Consider the following 19,497-nt stretch of genomic DNA (forward strand, 5'->3'; position numbering starts at 1 on the left):
TACTAACTGGGATTCCATTCCCATACTAACTGGGGTTCCATTCCCGTACTAACTGGGTTCCATTCCCGTACTAACTGGGATTCCATTCCCATACTAACTGGGGTTCCAATCCTGTACTAACTGTGTTGCCATTCCCGTACTAACTGGGGTTCCATCCCTGTACTAACTGGGGTTCCATTCCCGTACTAACTGGGTTCCATTCCCGTACTAACTGGGGTTCCATTCCCGTACTAACTGGGATTCCATTCCCATACTAACTGGGCATCCATTCCCGTACTAACTGGGGTTCCATTCCTGTACTAACTGAGTTGCAATTCCCGTACTAACTGGGGTTCCATCCCTGTATTAACTGGGGTTCAATTCCTGTACTAACTGGGTTCCATTCCTGTATTAACTGGGTTCCACCCCTACTAACTGGGGTTCAATTCCTGTACTAACTGGGGTTCCATTCTCGTACTAACTGGGTTCCATTCCCGTACTAACTGGGGTTCCATTCCCGTACTAACTGGGTTCCATTCCCGTACTAACTGGGTTCCATCCCTGTACTAACTGGGGTTTCATTCCTATCCTAACTGGGGTTCCATTCCCGTACTTACTGGGGTTCCATTCCTGTACTAACTGGGTTCCATTCCCGTACTCACTGGGTTCCACTCCTGTATTAACTGGGGTTCCATTCCCCTACTAACTGGGGTTCCATTCCTGTACTAACTGAGTTCCATTCCCGTACTAACTGGGGTTCAATTCCTGTACTAACTGGGTTCCATTCCCGTACTAACTGGGGTTCCATTCCTGTACTAACGTTCCATCCCGGGACAAAATGGGGTTCCATTCCTGTACGAAGTGGGGTTCCATTCCCATACTAACTGGGGTTCCATTCCCGTACTAACTGGATTCCATTCCTGTACTAACTGGGGTTCCATTCCCGTTCTAACTGGGGTTCCATTCCCGTACGAACTGGGGTTCCATTCCTATACTAACTGGGTTCCATTCCCTTACTAACTGGGGTTCCATTCCCGTACTAACTGGGTTCCATTCCCGTACTAACTGGGGTTCCATTCCCGTACTAACTGGGATTCCATTCCCATACTAACAGGGGTTCCAATCCTGTACTAACTGTGTTGCCATTCCCGTACTAACTGGGGTGCCATTCCTGTACTAACTGGGTTCCATTCCCGAACTGACTGGGGTTCCATTCCCGTACCAACTGGGGTTCCATTCCTGTGCTAACTTGGTTCCATTCCCGTACTAACCGGGTTTCCATTCCCGTACTAACTGGGGTTCCATTCCTGGACTAACTGGGTTCCATTCCCGAACTGACTGGGGTTCCATTCCCGTACCAACTGTGTTGCCATTCCCGTACTAACTGGGGTTCCATCCCTGTACTAACTGGGTTCCATTCCCGAACTGACTGGGGTTCCATTCCCGTACCAACTGGGGTTCCATTCCTGTGCTAACTTGGTTCCATTCCCGTACTAACCGGGTTTCCATTCCCCTACTAACTGGGGTTCCATTCCTGAACTAACTGGGTTCCAGTCCCGTACTAACTGTAGTACCATTCCTGTACTAATTGGATTCCATTCCTGTACTAACTGGGGTTCCATTCCTGTACTAACTGGGTTCCATTTCCTTACTAACTGGGGTTCCATTCCTGTACTAACTGGGTTCCATTCCCGTACTAACTGGGTTCCATTCCCGTACTAACTGGGGTTCCCTTCCTGTACTAACTGGGTTCCATTCCCGTACTATACGGGTTTCCATTCCCGTACTAACTGGGGTTCCATTCCTGTACTAATTGGGTTCCATTCCTGTACTAACTGGGGTTCCATTCCCGTACTAACTGGGATTCCATTCCCATACTAACTGGGCATCCTTTCCCTTACTAATTGGGTTCCATTCCCATACTAACTGGGGTTCCAATCCTGTACTAACTGTGTTGCCATTCCCGTACTAACTGGGGTTCCATCCCTGTACTAACTGGGTTCCATTCCCGAACTGACTGGGGTTCCATTCCCGTACCAACTGGGGTTCCATTCCTATACTAACTGGGGTTCCATTCCCGTACTTACTGGGGTTCCATTCCTGTACTAACTGGGTTCCATTCCCGTACTAACTGGGTTTCCATACCCGTACTAACTGGGGTTCCATTCCCGTACTAACTGGGTTTCCATGCCCGTACTAACTGGGTTCCATTCCTGTACTAACTGGGTTCCACTCCTGTACTAACTGGGGTTCCATTCCCATACTAACTGGGGTTCAATTCCTGTTCTAACTGGGTTCCATTCCCGTACTAACTGGGGTTCCATTCCTGTAGTAACTGGGTTCCATTCCCGTACTAACTGGGGTTCCATTCCTGTACTAACTGGGTTCCATTCCCGTACTAACTGGGGTTCCATTCCCGTACTAACAGGGGTTCAATTCCTGTACTAACTGGGTTCCATTCCCGTACTAACTGGGGTTCCATTCCTGTAGTAACTGGGTTCCATTCCCGTATTAACTGGGGTTCCACTCCTGTACCATCTAGTGTTTCATTTCCATAGTAACTGGGGTTCCATTCCCGTACTAACTGGGGTTCCATTCCCGTACTAACTGGGTTCCATTACCGTACTAACTGGGTTCCATTCCCGTATTAACTGGGGTTCCATTCCTGTACCATCTAGTGTTCCATTTCCATAGTAACTGGGGTTCCATTCCTGTACTAACTGGGGTTCCATTCCCGTACTAACTGGGTTCCATTCCTGTACTAACTGGGTTCCATTCCCGTACTAACTGGGTTCCATTCCCGTACTAACTGGGGTTCCATTCCCGTACTAACTGGGTTCCATTCCTGTACTAACTGGGTTCCATTCCCGTACTAACTGGGGTTCCATTCCCGTACTAACTGGGTTCCATTCCTGTACTAACTGGGTTCCATTCCTGTACTAACTGGGTTCCATTCCCGTACTAACTGGGTTCCATTCCCGTACTAACTGGGGTTCCATTCCCGTACTAACTGGGGTTCCATTCCCGTACTAACTGGGTTCCATTCCCGTACTAACTGGGGTTCCATTCCCGTACTAACTGGGTTCCATTCCCGTACTAACTGGGGTTCCATTCCCGTACTAACTGGGTTCCATTCCTGTACTAACTGGGGTTCCATTCCCGTACTAACTGGGGTTCCATTCCCGTACTAACTGGGTTCCATTCCCATACTAACTGGGTTCCATTCCCGTACTAACTGGGGTTCCATTCCCGTACTAACTGGGTTCCATTCCCGTACTAACTGGGGTTCCATTCCCGTACTAACTGGGGTTCCATTCCCGTACTAACTGGGTTCCATTCCCGTACTAACTGGGTTCCATTCCCGTACTAACTGGGTTCCATTCCCGTACTAACTGGGGTTCCATTCCCGTACTAACTGGGTTCCATTCCTGTACTAACTGGGTTCCATTCCCGTACTAACTGGGTTCCATTCCCGTACTAACTGGGGTTCCATTCCCGTCCTAACTGGGTTCCATTACCGTACTAACTGGGGTTCCATTCCTGTACTAACTGGGTTCCATTCCCGTACTAACTGGGGTTCCATTCCCGTACTAACTGGGTTCCATTCCTGTACTAACTGGGTTCCATTCCCATACTAACTGGGTTCCATTCCCGTACTAACTGGGTTCCATTCCCGTACTAACTGGGGTTCCATTCCCGTACTAACTGGGTTCCATTCCCGTACTAACTGGGGTTCCATTCCCGTACTAACTGGGTTCCATTCCTGTACTAACTGGGTTCCATTCCCGTACTAACTGGGTTCCATTCCCGTACTAACTGGGGTTCCATTCCCGTACTAACTGGGTTCCATTCCCGTACTAACTGGGTTCCATTCCTGTACTAACTGGGTTCCATTCCCATACTAACTGGGTTCCATTCCTGTACTAACTGGGTTCCATTCCCGTACTAACTGGGGTTCCATTCCCGTACGAACTGGGGTTCCATTCCTATACTAACTGGGTTCCATTCCCTTACTAACTGGGGTTCCATTCCCGTACTAACTGGGTTCCATTCCCGTACTAACTGGGGTTCCATTCCCGTACTAACTGGGATTCCATTCCCATACTAACAGGGGTTCCAATCCTGTACTAACTGTGTTGCCATTCCCGTACTAACTGGGGTGCCATTCCTGTACTAACTGGGTTCCATTCCCGAACTGACTGGGGTTCCATTCCCGTACCAACTGGGGTTCCATTCCTGTGCTAACTTGGTTCCATTCCCGTACTAACCGGGTTTCCATTCCCGTACTAACTGGGGTTCCATTCCTGGACTAACTGGGTTCCATTCCCGAACTGACTGGGGTTCCATTCCCGTACCAACTGTGTTGCCATTCCCGTACTAACTGGGGTTCCATCCCTGTACTAACTGGGTTCCATTCCCGAACTGACTGGGGTTCCATTCCCGTACCAACTGGGGTTCCATTCCTGTGCTAACTTGGTTCCATTCCTGTACTAACTGGGTTCCATTTCCGTACTAACTGGGGTTCAATTCCTGTACTAACTGGGTTCCATTCCCGTATTAACTGGGGTTCCATTCTTGTACTAACTGGGTTCCATTCCCGTACTAACTGGGTTCCATTCCCGTATTAACTGGGGTTCCATTCTTGTACTAACTGGGTTCCATTCCCGTACTAACTGGGTTCCATTCCCGTACTAACTGGGTTCCATTCCCGTACTAACTGGGGTTCCCTTCCTGTACTAACTGGGTTCCATTCCCGTACTATACGGGTTTCCATTCCCGTACTAACTGGGGTTCCATTCCTGTACTAATTGGGTTCCATTCCTGTACTAACTGGGGTTCCATTCCCGTACTAACTGGGATTCCATTCCCATACTAACTGGGCATCCTTTCCCTTACTAATTGGGTTCCATTCCCATACTAACTGGGGTTCCAATCCTGTACTAACTGTGTTGCCATTCCCGTACTAACTGGGGTTCCATCCCTGTACTAACTGGGTTCCATTCCCGAACTGACTGGGGTTCCATTCCCGTACCAACTGGGGTTCCATTCCTATACTAACTGGGGTTCCATTCCCGTACTTACTGGGGTTCCATTCCTGTACTAACTGGGTTCCATTCCCGTACTAACTGGGTTTCCATACCCGTACTAACTGGGGTTCCATTCCCGTACTAACTGGGTTTCCATACCCGTACTAACTGGGTTCCATTCCTGTACTAACTGGGTTCCACTCCTGTACTAACTGGGGTTCCATTCCCATACTAACTGGGGTTCAATTCCTGTTCTAACTGGGTTCCATTCCCGTACTAACTGGGGTTCCATTCCTGTAGTAACTGGGTTCCATTCCCGTACTAACTGGGGTTCCATTCCTGTACTAACTGGGTTCCATTCCCGTACTAACTGGGGTTCCATTCCCGTACTAACAGGGGTTCAATTCCTGTACTAACTGGGTTCCATTCCCGTACTAACTGGGGTTCCATTCCTGTAGTAACTGGGTTCCATTCCCGTATTAACTGGGGTTCCATTCCTGTACCATCTAGTGTTTCATTTCCATAGTAACTGGGGTTCCATTCCCGTACTAACTGGGGTTCCATTCCCGTACTAACTGGGTTCCATTACCGTACTAACTGGGTTCCATTCCCGTATTAACTGGGGTTCCATTCCTGTACCATCTAGTGTTCCATTTCCATAGTTACTGGGGTTCCATTCCTGTACTAACTGGGGTTCCATTCCCGTACTAACTGGGTTCCATTCCTGTACTAACTGGGTTCCATTCCCGTACTAACTGGGTTCCATTCCCGTACTAACTGGGGTTCCATTCCCGTACTAACTGGGTTCCATTCCTGTACTAACTGGGTTCCATTCCCGTACTAACTGGGGTTCCATTCCCGTACTAACTGGGTTCCATTCCTGTACTAACTGGGTTCCATTCCTGTACTAACTGGGTTCCATTCCCGTACTAACTGGGTTCCATTCCCGTACTAACTGGGGTTCCATTCCCGTACTAACTGGGGTTCCATTCCCGTACTAACTGGGTTCCATTCCCGTACTAACTGGGGTTCCATTCCCGTACTAACTGGGTTCCATTCCCGTACTAACTGGGGTTCCATTCCCGTACTAACTGGGTTCCATTCCTGTACTAACTGGGGTTCCATTCCCGTACTAACTGGGGTTCCATTCCCGTACTAACTGGGTTCCATTCCCATACTAACTGGGTTCCATTCCCGTACTAACTGGGGTTCCATTCCCGTACTAACTGGGTTCCATTCCCGTGCTAACTGGGGTTCCATTCCCGTACTAACTGGGTTCCATTCCTGTACTAACTGGGTTCCATTCCCGTACTAACTGGGTTCCATTCCCGTACTAACTGGGTTCCATTCCCGTACTAACTGGGGTTCCATTCCCGTACTAACTGGGGTTCCATTCCCGTCCTAACTGGGTTCCATTACCGTACTAACTGGGGTTCCATTCCTGTACTAACTGGGTTCCATTCCCGTACTAACTGGGGTTCCATTCCCGTACTAACTGGGTTCCATTCCTGTACTAACTGGGTTCCATTCCCATACTAACTGGGTTCCATTCCCGTACTAACTGGGTTCCATTCCCGTACTAACTGGGGTTCCATTCCCGTACTAACTGGGTTCCATTCCCGTACTAACTGGGGTTCCATTCCCGTACTAACTGGGTTCCATTCCTGTACTAACTGGGTTCCATTCCCGTACTAACTGGGTTCCATTCCCGTACTAACTGGGGTTCCATTCCCGTACTAACTGGGTTCCATTCCCGTACTAACTGGGTTCCATTCCTGTACTAACTGGGTTCCATTCCCATACTAACTGGGTTCCATTCCTGTACTAACTGGGTTCCATTCCCGTACTAACTGGGGTTCCATTCCCGTACGAACTGGGGTTCCATTCCTATACTAACTGGGTTCCATTCCCTTACTAACTGGGGTTCCATTCCCGTACTAACTGGGTTCCATTCCCGTACTAACTGGGGTTCCATTCCCGTACTAACTGGGATTCCATTCCCATACTAACAGGGGTTCCAATCCTGTACTAACTGTGTTGCCATTCCCGTACTAACTGGGGTGCCATTCCTGTACTAACTGGGTTCCATTCCCGAACTGACTGGGGTTCCATTCCCGTACCAACTGGGGTTCCATTCCTGTGCTAACTTGGTTCCATTCCCGTACTAACCGGGTTTCCATTCCCGTACTAACTGGGGTTCCATTCCTGGACTAACTGGGTTCCATTCCCGAACTGACTGGGGTTCCATTCCCGTACCAACTGTGTTGCCATTCCCGTACTAACTGGGGTTCCATCCCTGTACTAACTGGGTTCCATTCCCGAACTGACTGGGGTTCCATTCCCGTACCAACTGGGGTTCCATTCCTGTGCTAACTTGGTTCCATTCCCGTACTAACCGGGTTTCCATTCCCCTACTAACTGGGGTTCCATTCCTGAACTAACTGGGTTCCAGTCCCGTACTAACTGTAGTACCATTCCTGTACTAATTGGATTCCATTCCTGTACTAACTGGGGTTCCATTCCTGTACTAACTGGGTTCCATTTCCTTACTAACTGGGGTTCCATTCCTGTACTAACTGGGTTCCATTCCCGTACTAACTGGGTTCCATTCCCGTACTAACTGGGGTTCCCTTCCTGTACTAACTGGGTTCCATTCCCGTACTATACGGGTTTCCATTCCCGTACTAACTGGGGTTCCATTCCTGTACTAATTGGGTTCCATTCCTGTACTAACTGGGGTTCCATTCCCGTACTAACTGGGATTCCATTCCCATACTAACTGGGCATCCTTTCCCTTACTAATTGGGTTCCATTCCCATACTAACTGGGGTTCCAATCCTGTACTAACTGTGTTGCCATTCCCGTACTAACTGGGGTTCCATCCCTGTACTAACTGGGTTCCATTCCCGAACTGACTGGGGTTCCATTCCCGTACCAACTGGGGTTCCATTCCTATACTAACTGGGGTTCCATTCCCGTACTTACTGGGGTTCCATTCCTGTACTAACTGGGTTCCATTCCTGTACTAACTGGGTTCCATTCCCGTACTAACTGGGTTCCATTCCCGTACTAACTGGGGTTCCATTCCCGTACTAACTGGGTTCCATTCCCGTACTAACTGGGTTCCATTCCTGTACTAACTGGGTTCCATTCCCATACTAACTGGGTTCCATTCCTGTACTAACTGGGTTCCATTCCCGTACTAACTGGGGTTCCATTCCCGTACGAACTGGGGTTCCATTCCTATACTAACTGGGTTCCATTCCCTTACTAACTGGGGTTCCATTCCCGTACTAACTGGGTTCCATTCCCGTACTAACTGGGGTTCCATTCCCGTACTAACTGGGTTCCATTCCCGTACTAACTGGGGTTCCATTCCCGTACTAACTGGGTTCCATTCCTGTACTAACTGGGGTTCCATTCCCGTACTAACTGGGGTTCCATTCCCGTACTAACTGGGTTCCATTCCCATACTAACTGGGTTCCATTCCCGTACTAACTGGGGTTCCATTCCCGTACTAACTGGGTTCCATTCCCGTACTAACTGGGGTTCCATTCCCGTACTAACTGGGTTCCATTCCTGTACTAACTGGGTTCCATTCCCGTACTAACTGGGTTCCATTCCCGTACTAACTGGGTTCCATTCCCGTACTAACTGGGGTTCCATTCCCGTACTAACTGGGGTTCCATTCCCGTCCTAACTGGGTTCCATTACCGTACTAACTGGGGTTCCATTCCTGTACTAACTGGGTTCCATTCCCGTACTAACTGGGGTTCCATTCCCGTACTAACTGGGTTCCATTCCTGTACTAACTGGGTTCCATTCCCATACTAACTGGGTTCCATTCCCGTACTAACTGGGTTCCATTCCCGTACTAACTGGGGTTCCATTCCCGTACTAACTGGGTTCCATTCCCGTACTAACTGGGGTTCCATTCCCGTACTAACTGGGTTCCATTCCTGTACTAACTGGGTTCCATTCCCGTACTAACTGGGTTCCATTCCCGTACTAACTGGGGTTCCATTCCCGTACTAACTGGGTTCCATTCCCGTACTAACTGGGTTCCATTCCTGTACTAACTGGGTTCCATTCCCATACTAACTGGGTTCCATTCCTGTACTAACTGGGTTCCATTCCCGTACTAACTGGGGTTCCATTCCCGTACGAACTGGGGTTCCATTCCTATACTAACTGGGTTCCATTCCCTTACTAACTGGGGTTCCATTCCCGTACTAACTGGGTTCCATTCCCGTACTAACTGGGGTTCCATTCCCGTACTAACTGGGATTCCATTCCCATACTAACAGGGGTTCCAATCCTGTACTAACTGTGTTGCCATTCCCGTACTAACTGGGGTGCCATTCCTGTACTAACTGGGTTCCATTCCCGAACTGACTGGGGTTCCATTCCCGTACCAACTGGGGTTCCATTCCTGGACTAACTGGGTTCCATTCCCGAACTGACTGGGGTTCCATTCCCGTACCAACTGTGTTGCCATTCCCGTACTAACTGGGGTTCCATCCCTGTACTAACTGGGTTCCATTCCCGAACTGACTGGGGTTCCATTCCCGTACCAACTGGGGTTCCATTCCTGTGCTAACTTGGTTCCATTCCCGTACTAACCGGGTTTCCATTCCCCTACTAACTGGGGTTCCATTCCTGAACTAACTGGGTTCCAGTCCCGTACTAACTGTAGTACCATTCCTGTACTAATTGGATTCCATTCCTGTACTAACTGGGGTTCCATTCCTGTACTAACTGGGTTCCATTTCCTTACTAACTGGGGTTCCATTCCTGTACTAACTGGGTTCCATTCCCGTACTAACTGGGTTCCATTCCCGTACTAACTGGGGTTCCCTTCCTGTACTAACTGGGTTCCATTCCCGTACTATACGGGTTTCCATTCCCGTACTAACTGGGGTTCCATTCCTGTACTAATTGGGTTCCATTCCTGTACTAACTGGGGTTCCATTCCCGTACTAACTGGGATTCCATTCCCATACTAACTGGGCATCCTTTCCCTTACTAATTGGGTTCCATTCCCATACTAACTGGGGTTCCAATCCTGTACTAACTGTGTTGCCATTCCCGTACTAACTGGGGTTCCATCCCTGTACTAACTGGGTTCCATTCCCGAACTGACTGGGGTTCCATTCCCGTACCAACTGGGGTTCCATTCCTATACTAACTGGGGTTCCATTCCCGTACTTACTGGGGTTCCATTCCTGTACTAACTGGGTTCCATTCCCGTACTAACTGGGTTTCCATACCCGTACTAACTGGGGTTCCATTCCCGTACTAACTGGGTTTCCATACCCGTACTAACTGGGTTCCATTCCTGTACTAACTGGGTTCCACTCCTGTACTAACTGGGGTTCCATTCCCATACTAACTGGGGTTCAATTCCTGTTCTAACTGGGTTCCATTCCCGTACTAACTGGGGTTCCATTCCTGTAGTAACTGGGTTCCATTCCCGTACTAACTGGGGTTCCATTCCTGTACTAACTGGGTTCCATTCCCGTACTAACTGGGGTTCCATTCCCGTACTAACAGGGGTTCAATTCCTGTACTAACTGGGTTCCATTCCCGTACTAACTGGGGTTCCATTCCTGTAGTAACTGGGTTCCATTCCCGTATTAACTGGGGTTCCATTCCTGTACCATCTAGTGTTTCATTTCCATAGTAACTGGGGTTCCATTCCCGTACTAACTGGGGTTCCATTCCCGTACTAACTGGGTTCCATTACCGTACTAACTGGGTTCCATTCCCGTATTAACTGGGGTTCCATTCCTGTACCATCTAGTGTTCCATTTCCATAGTAACTGGGGTTCCATTCCTGTACTAACTGGGGTTCCATTCCCGTACTAACTGGGTTCCATTCCTGTACTAACTGGGTTCCATTCCCGTACTAACTGGGTTCCATTCCCGTACTAACTGGGGTTCCATTCCCGTACTAACTGGGTTCCATTCCTGTACTAACTGGGTTCCATTCCCGTACTAACTGGGTTCCATTCCTGTACTAACTGGGTTCCATTCCTGTACTAACTGGGTTCCATTCCCGGACTAACTGGGTTCCATTCCCGTACTAACTGGGGTTCCATTCCCGTACTAACTGGGGTTCCATTCCCGTACTAACTGGGTTCCATTCCCGTACTAACTGGGTTTCCATTCCCGTACTAACTGGGTTCCATCCCTGTACTAACTGGGTTCCATTCCCGTACTAACTGGGTTCCATTCCCGTACTAACTGGGTTTCCATTCCCGTACTAACTGGGGTTCCATTCCCGTACTAACTGGGTTCCATTCCCGTACTAACTGGGGTTCCATTCCCGTACTAACTGGGTTCCATTCCCGTACTAACTGGGGTTCCATTCCTGTACTAACTGGGTTCCATTCCTGTACTAACTGGGTTCCATTCCCGTACTAACTGGGTTCCATTCCCGTACTAACTGGGTTTCCATTCCCGTACTAACTGGGTTCCATTCCCGTACTAACTGGGTTCCATTCCCGTACTAACTGGGTTTCCATTCTTGTACTAACTGGTTTCCATTCCCGTACTAACTGGGTTCCATTCCCGTACTAACTGGGTTTCCATTCTTGTACGAACTGGGTTCCATTCCCGTACTAACTGGGTTCCATTCCTGTACTAACTGGGTTCCATTCCCGTACTAACTGGGTTCCATTCCCGTACTAACTGGGTTTCCATTCTTGTACTAACTGGGTTCCATTCCCGTACTAACTGGGGTTCCATCCGCGTACTAACTGGGTTCCATTCCTGTACTAACTGGGTTCCATTCCTGTACTAACTGGGGTTCCATTCCTGTACTAACTGTGGTTCCATTCCTGTACTAACTGGGTTCCATTCCCGTACTTACTGGGTTCCATTCCTGTACTAACTGGGTTCCATTCCCGTACTAACTGGGTTCCATTCCCGTACTAACTGGGTTCCATTCCCGTACTAACTGGGTTCCATTCCCCTACTAACTGGGGTTCCATTCCCGTACTAACTGGGTTCCATTCCTGTACTAACTGGGTTGCATTCCCGTACTAACTGGGTTCCATTCTTGTACTAACTGGGTTCCATTCCCGTACTAACTGGGTTCCATTCCCCTACTAACTGGGGTTCCATCCGCGTACTAACTGGGTTCCATTACCGTACTAACTGGGGTTCCATTCCTGTACTAACTGGGTTCCATTCCCCTACTAACTGGGGTTCCATTCCCGTACTAACTGGGTTCCATTCCCGTACTAACTGGGGTTCCATCCGCGTACTAACTGGGTTCCATTCCCGTACTAACTGGGGTTCCATCCGCGTACTAACTGGGGTTCCATCCGCGTACTAACTGGGTTCCATTCCCGTACTAACTGGGGTTCCATCCGCGTACTAACTGGGTTCCATTCCCGTACTAACTGGGGTTCCATTCCCGTACTAACTGGGTTCCATTCCTGTACTAACTGGGTTCCATTCCTGTACTAACTGGGTTCCATTCCCCTACTAACTGGGGTTCCATTCCCGTACTAACTGGGTTCCATTCCCGTACTAACTGGGTTCCATTCCCGTACTAACTGGGTTCCATTCCTGTACTAACTGGGTTCCATTCCCCTACTAACTGGGGTTCCATTCCCGTACTAACTGGGTTCCATTCCCCTACTAACTGGGGTTCCATTCCTGTACTAACTGGGATTCCATTCCCTTACTAACTGGGGTTCCATCCGCGTACTAACTGGGTTCCATTCCCGTACTAACTGGGTTCCATTCCCGTACTAACTGGGGTTCCATCCCCGTACTAACTGGGTTCCATTCTTGTACTAACTGGGTTCCATTCCCGTACTAACTGGGGTTCCATCCCCGTACTAACTGGGTTCCATTCTTGTACTAACTGGGTTCCATTCCTGTACTAACTGGGTTCCATTCCCGTACTAACTGGGTTCCATTCTTGTACTAACTGGGTTCCATTCTTGTACTAACTGGGTTCCATTCCCGTACTAACTGGGTTCCATCCGCGTACTAACTGGGTTCCATCCGCGTACTAACTGGGGTTCCATTCCCGTACTAACTGGGTTCCATTCTTGTACTAACTGGGTTCCATTCCTGTACTAACTGGGTTCCATTCCCGTACTAACTGGGTTCCATTCCTGTACTAACTGGGTTCCATTCCTGTACTAACTGGGGTTCCATCCCCGTACTAACTGGGTTCCATTCTTGTACTAACTGGGTTCCATTCCCGTACTAACTGGGTTCCATTCCTGTACTAACTGGGTTCCATTCCTGTACTAACTGGGGTTCCATCCGCGTACTAACTGGGGTTCCATTCCCGTACTAACTGGGGTTCCATCCCCGTACTAACTGGGTTCCATTCTTGTACTAACTGGGTTCCATTCCTGTACTAACTGGGTTCCATTCCCGTACTAACTGGGTTCCATTCCTGTACTAACTGGGGTTCCATCCCCGTACTAACTGGGTTCCATTCTTGTACTAACTGGGTTCCATTCCCGTACTAACTGGGGTTCCATCCCCGTACTAACTGGGTTCCATTCCTGTACTAACTGGGTTCCATTCCCGTACTAACTGGGTTCCATTCTTGTACTAACTGGGTTCCATTCCCGTACTAACTGGGGTTCCATCCCCGTACAAACTGGGTTCCATTCTTGTACTAACTGGGTTCCATTCTTGTACTAACTGGGGTTCCATTCCCGTACTAACTGGGTTCCATTCCTGTACTAACTGGGGTTCCATCCCCGTACTAACTGGGTTCCATTCTTGTACTAACTGGGTTCCATTCCCGTACTAACTGGGTTCCATTCCTGTACTAACTGGGGTTCCATCCCCGTACGAACTGGGTTCCATTCTTGTACTAACTGGGTTCCATTCCCGTACTAACTGGGTTCCATTCTTGTACTAACTGGGGTTCCATCCCCGTACTAACTGGGTTCCATTCTTGTACTAACTGGGTTCCATTCCTGTACTAACTGGGTTCCATTCCCGTACTAACTGGGTTCCATTCCTGTACTAACTGGGTTCCATTCCTGTACTAACTGGGTTCCATTCCTGTACTAACTGGGTTCCATTCCTGTACTAACTGGGGTTCCATTCCCGTACTAACTGGGTTCCATTCCTGTACTAACTGGGTTCCATTCCCGTACTAACTGGGGTTCCATTCCTGTACTAACTGGGTTCCATTCCTGTACTAACTGGGTTCCATTCCCGTACTAACTGGGGTTCCATCCCCGTACTAACTGGGTTCCATTCTTGTACTAACTGGGTTCCATTCCCGTACTAACTGGGTTCCATTCCTGTACTAACTGGGTTCCATTCCTGTACTAACTGGGTTCCATCCGCGTACAAACTGGGTTTCCATTCCCGTACTAACTGGGTTCCATTCCCGTACTAACTGGGGTTCCATTCCCGTACTAACTGGTGTTCCATTCCCGTACTAACTGGGTTCCATTCCCGTACTAACTGGGTTTCCATTCCCGTACTAACTGGGTTCCATTCTTGTACTAACTGGGTTCCATTCCCGTACTAACTGGGGTTCCATTCCCGTACTAACTGGGGTTCCATTCCCGTACTAACTAGGTTCCATTCTTGTACTAACTGGGTTCCATTCCCGTACTAACTGGGGTTCCATTCCCGTACTAACTGGGGTTCCATTCCCGTACTAACTGGGTTCCATTCTTGTACTAACTGGGTTCCATTCCCGTACTAACTGGGGTTCCATTCCCGTACTAACTGGGGTTCCATTCCCGTACTAACTGGGTTCCATTCCCGTACTAACTGGGGTTCCATTCCCGAACTAACTGGGGTTCCATTCCCGAACTAACTGGGGTTCCATTCCCGTACTAACTGGGTTCCATTCCCGTACTAACTGGGGTTCCATCCGCGTACTAACTGGGTTCCATTGCCGTACTAACTGGGGTTCCATCCGCGTACTAACTGGGTTCCATTCCCGTACTAACTGGGTTCCATTCCCGTACTAACTTGGGTTCCATTCCTGTACTAACTGGGGTTCCATCCGCGTACTAACTGGGTTCCATTCCTGTACTAACTGGGGTTCCATCCGCGTACTAACTGGGTTCCATTCCCGTACTAACTGGGTTCCATTCCCGTACTAACTGGGTTCCATTCCCGTACTAACTGGGGTTCCATCCGCGTACTAACTGGGTTCCGTTCCCGTACTAACTGGGGTTCCATCCGCGTACTAACTGGGTTCCATTCCCGTACTAACTGGGTTCCATTCCCGTACTAACTGGGGTTCCATCCGCGTACTAACTGGGTTCCATTCCCGTACTAACTGGGTTCCATTCCCGTACTAACTGGGTTCCATTCCCGTACTAACTGGGTTCCATTCCCGTACTAACTGGGTTCCATTCCTGTACTAACTGGGTTCCATTCTTGTACTAACTGGGGTCCATTCCCGTACTAACTGGGTTCCATTCTTGTACTAACTGGGTTCCATTCCCGTACTAACTGGGTTCCATTCCTGTACTAACTGGGTTCCATTCCCGTACTAACTGGGGTTCCATCCGCGTACTAACTGGGTTTCCATTCTTGTACTAACTGGGTTCCATTCCCGTACTAACTGGGGTTCCATCCGCGTACTAACTGGGTTTCCATTCTTGTACTAACTGGGTTCCATTCCCGTACTAACTGGGGTTCCATCCGCGTACTAACTGGGTTTCCATTCTTGTACTAACTGGGTTCCATTCCCGTACTAACTGGGTTCCATTCCTGTACTAACTGGGTTCCATTCCCGTACTAACTGGGGTTCCATCCGCGTACTAACTGGGTTTCCATTCTTGTACTAACTGGGTTCCATTCCCGTACTAACTGGGGTTCCATCCGCGTACTAACTGGGTTCCATTCCCGTACTAACTGGGTTCCATCCGCGTACTAACTGGGTTCCATTCTTGTACTAACTGGGTTCCATTCCCGTACTAACTGGGGTTCCATCCGCGTACTAACTGGGGTTCCATTCTTGTACTAACTGGGTTCCATTCCCGTACTAACTGGGGTTCCATCCGCGTACTAACTGGGGTTCCATTCTTGTACTAACTGGGTTCCATTCCCTGTACTAACTGGGTTCCATTCTTGTACTAACTGGGTTCCATTCCCGTACTAACTGGGTTCCATTCTTGTACTAACTGGGTTCCATTCCCGTACTAACTGGGGTTCCATTCCCGTACTAACTGGGGTTCCATCCGCGTACTAACTGGGTTCCATTCCCGTACTAACTGGGTTCCATTCCCGTACTAACTGGGTTCCATTCCCGTACTAACTGGGTTCCATTCCCGTACTAACTGGGGTTCCAACCCTGTACTAACTGGGTTCCATTCCCGTACTAACTGGGGTTCCATCCGCGTACTAACTGGGTTCCATTCCCGTACTAACTGGGGTTCCATTCCCGTACTAACTGGGGTTCCATTCCCGTACTAACTGGGTTTCATTCCCGTACTAACTGGGGTTCCATCCGCGTACTAACTGGGGTTCCATTCCCGTACTAACTGGGTTCCATTCCCGTACTAACTGGGTTCCATTCCCGTACTAACTGGGTTCCATTCCCGTACTAACTGGGTTCCATTCTTGTACTAACTGGGGTTCCATTCCCGTACTAACTGGGGTTCCATCCGCGTACTAACTGGGTTCCATTCCCGTACTAACTGGGGTTCCATCCGCGTACTAACTGGGTTCCATTCCCGTACTAACTGGGTTCCATTCTTGTACTAACTGGGTTCCATTCCCGTACTAACTGGGGTTCCATCCGCGTACTAACTGGGTTCCATTCCCGTACTAACTGGGTTCCATCCGCGTACTAACTGGGTTCCATTCTTGTACTAACTGGGTTCCATTCCCGTACTAACTGGGGTTCCATCCGCGTACTAACTGGGGTTCCATTCTTGTACTAACTGGGTTCCATTCCCGTACTAACTGGGTTCCATTCCCGTACTAACTGGGTTCCATTCCCGTACTAACTGGGTTCCATCCGCGTACTAACTGGGTTCCATTCCCGTACTAACTGGGGTTCCATCCGCGTACTAACTGGGTTCCATTCCTGTACTAACTGGGTTCCATTCCCGTACTAACTGGGTTCCATTCCTGTACTAACTGGGTTCCATCCGCGTACTAACTGGGGTTCCATTCTTGTACTAACTGGGTTCCATTCCCGTACTAACTGGGTTCCATTCCCGTACTAACTGGGTTCCATTCCCTGTACTAACTGGGTTCCATTCCCGTACTAACTGGGGTTCCATCCGCGTACTAACTGGGTTCCATTCCTGTACTAACTGGGTTCCATCCGCGTACTAACTGGGTTCCATTCTTGTACTAACTGGGTTCCATTCCCGTACTAACTGGGGTTCCATCCGCGTACTAACTGGGTTCCATTCCCTGTACTAACTGGGTTCCATTCCCGTACTAACTGGGGTTCCATCCGCGTACTAACTGGGTTCCATTCCCGTACTAACTGGGTTCCATCCGCGTACTAACTGGGTTCCATTCTTGTACTAACTGGGTTCCATTCCCGTACTAACTGGGGTTCCATCCGCGTACTAACTGGGTTCCATTCCCGTACTAACTGGGGTTCCATCCGCGTACTAAATGGGTTCCATTCTTGTACTAACTGGGTTCCATTCCCGTACTAACTGGGGTTCCATCCGCGTACTAACTGGGTTCCATTCCCGTACTAACTGGGTTCCATTCCTGTACTAACTGGGGTTCCATTCCCGTACTAACTGGGGTTCCATCCGCGTACTAACTGGGTTCCATTCCCGTACTAACTGGGGTTCCATCCGCGTACTAACTGGGTTCCATTCCCGTACTAACTGGGTTCCATTCCCGTACTAACTGGGTTCCATTCTTGTACTAACTGGGTTCCATTCCCGTACTAACTGGGGTTCCATCCGCGTACTAACTGGGTTCCATTCCCGTACTAACTGGGGTTCCATCCGCGTACTAACTGGGTTCCATTCCCGTACTAACTGGGTTCCATTCCCGTACTAACTGGGTTCCATTCCCGTACTAACTGGGGTTCCATCCGCGTACTAACTGGGTTCCATTCCTGTACTAACTGGGTTCCATTCCTGTACTAACTGGGTTCCATTCCCGTACTAACTGGGGTTCCATTCCCGTACTAACTGGGTTCCATTCCCGTACTAACTGGGTTCCATTCCTGTACTAACTGGGGTTCCATCCGCGTACTAACTGGGTTCCATTCCCGTACTAACTGGGTTCCATTCCCGTACTAACTGGGTTCCATTCCTGTACTAACTGGGTTCCATTCCCGTACTAACTGGGGTTCCATCCGCGTACTAACTGGGTTCCATTCTTGTACTAACTGGGTTCCATTCCCGTAGTAACTGGGGTTCCATCCGCGTACTAACTGGGTTTCCATTCTTGTACTAACTGGGTTCCATTCCCGTACTAACTGGGGTTCCATCCGCGTACTAACTGGGTTCCATTCCCGTACTAACTGTGGTTCCATCCGCGTACTAACTGGGGTTCCATTCCTGTACTAACTGGGGTTCCATCCGCGTACTAACTGGGTTCCATTCTTGTACTAACAGGGGTTCCATCCGCGTACTAACTGGGTTCCATTCCCGTACTAACTGGGTTCCATTCCCGTACTAACTGGGTTCCATTCTTGTACTAACTGGGTTCCATTCCTGTACTAACTGGGGTTCCATCCGCGTACTAACTGGGTTCCATTCCCGTACTAACTGGGTTTCCATTCTTGTACTAACTGGGTTCCATTCCTGTACTAACTGGGTTCCATTCTTGTACTAACTGGGTTCCATTCCCGTACTAACTGAGTTCCATTCCTGTACTAACTGGGGTTCCATCCGCGTACTAACTGGGTTCCATTCCCGTACTAACTGGGTTTCCATTCTTGTACTAACTGGGCTCCATTCCTGTACTAACTGGGTTCCATTCCTGTACTAACTGGGGTTCCATCCGCGTACTAACTGGGTTCCATTCCCGTACTAACTGGGTTTCCATTCTTGTACTAACTGGGTTCCATTCCTGTACTAACTGGGTTCCATTCTTGTACTAACTGGGTTCCATTCCCGTACTAACTGGGGTTCCATCCGCGTACTAACTGGGTTCCATTCCCGTACTAACTGGGTTTCCATTCTTGTACTAACTGGGTTCCATTCTTGTACTAACTGGGTTCCATTCCCGTACTAACTGGGTTCCATTCCCGTACTAACTGGGTTCCATTCTTGTACTAACTGGGTTCCATTCCCGTACTAACTGGGTTCCATTCTTGTACTAACTGGGTTCCATTCCCGTACTAACTGGGGTTCCATCCGCGTACTAACTGGGTTCCATTCCCGTACTAACTGGGGTTCCATTCCCGTACTAACTGGGTTCCATTCCCGTACTAACTGGGTTCCATTCTTGTACTAACTGGGTTCCATTCCCGTACTAACTGGGTTCCATTCCCGTACTAACTGGGGTTCCATCCGCGTACTAACTGGGTTCCATTCCCGTACT

This window comes from Chiloscyllium plagiosum, unplaced genomic scaffold, assembly GCF_037043375.1.
Source record: "Chiloscyllium plagiosum isolate Xiang-an unplaced genomic scaffold, Cpla_swu_hap1 HiC_scaffold_43, whole genome shotgun sequence".
NCBI lineage: Eukaryota > Metazoa > Chordata > Chondrichthyes > Orectolobiformes > Hemiscylliidae > Chiloscyllium > Chiloscyllium plagiosum.